Consider the following 1,142-nt stretch of genomic DNA (forward strand, 5'->3'; position numbering starts at 1 on the left):
AGTAAACCTAAATAAATAAAAATATCTAAAGTCTAGAAAAACCACCATGGACCACAGGCAAGTAACTTGCACATGAACACACATGGTTACTAGCGGGGTTTAAAGTCCAATATGGATGCCACGTTTTTGGCCTCAACCCTTATGTGTGGGGTGGGGGCTCTTCCAAATTTGAAACACCGTTTCCACAGTGTTTACAACGATGCACTGAGGGCATTTTTAGTATTGTAAATGTTAAAATCTGAAGATTAATCCTAAAATAAAACGTTGACCTCCCCGTCGGGGAATCGAACCCCGGTCTCCCGCGTGACAGGCGGGGATACTCACCACTATACTAACGAGGAGTAGTTACTGTACTTGTATGGCTTACTTTTGATCTTTACAAAAAATTTCATATTCTTATAATTTACTGTAGAGATCGTTAGACGGTGTCTTTTCCGAGATACTATCGCGAGCGTTGCGCCGACAAGTTTGCTTATGCAGGGGAGGTGGGTCTTTCATATTTTTCCCCTTTTCACAGTATCGTTAGGAAACTGCGGTTTGGACCCTACCTTTAATGAGTAGAACTCTGCTGTGCCGCATAGGCGTGGCAGTTTTCACAGTACAAGTGAAAGTCTGCATTTTGCGATACAGAAATATATATATTAAAACTTTTCCCCGCTGGGTGTGCAACATAAAAACCGGATACAGTAAATGTACACATTATGTAAATGTAACAAAACAGCCCATTTGTAAGACCAGAAAATAAAAAACGGACGCAACTACATAGAAAAAAAAAACACCATCTTTAACCAGGTCGCCGCAAACACCAAAAATTGTCATAATTTACAGACACTCCCTAATATCTACAAGCACTCCTCGTTAGTATAGTGGTGAGTATCCCCGCCTGTCACGCGGGAGACCGGGGTTCGATTCCCCGACGGGGAGGCCATCTCTTTATTTTAAAAGCCGTAGCATCAAATGGACGGCAGACTAGTAAGTGGTTTTGTTACAGCCCCCCCTCCACCGCCATCCCATACGTTCACAAAGAGAAAAGCTACGCCTTCACCTACGTGTAATAACCAACTATTGGAAGATTACATTCGCAAGCTTAACAGCACTAAAAATAGGACGACGGGCTAGCCTTCCTGATTTTACCTGGTTTG

At 42.7% G+C, this 1,142-nt stretch overlaps 2 non-coding genes across 2 annotated transcripts; one reads left to right on the forward strand and one right to left on the reverse strand.

Moving 5' to 3' along the window:
- Positions 1-269: 269 nt before the first annotated feature.
- On the reverse strand, positions 270-341 carry trnad-guc (transfer RNA aspartic acid (anticodon GUC)). Its single transcript has one exon. It is a non-coding gene; the product is annotated as a tRNA-Asp (tRNA).
- A 511-nt stretch (positions 342-852) lies between these two features.
- On the forward strand, positions 853-924 carry trnad-guc (transfer RNA aspartic acid (anticodon GUC)). Its single transcript has one exon. It is a non-coding gene; the product is annotated as a tRNA-Asp (tRNA).
- Positions 925-1,142: the final 218 nt, after the last annotated feature.

This window comes from Erpetoichthys calabaricus, chromosome 5 (assembly GCF_900747795.2).
Source record: "Erpetoichthys calabaricus chromosome 5, fErpCal1.3, whole genome shotgun sequence".
In the NCBI taxonomy this organism is placed as follows: Eukaryota; Metazoa; Chordata; class Cladistia; order Polypteriformes; family Polypteridae; genus Erpetoichthys; species Erpetoichthys calabaricus.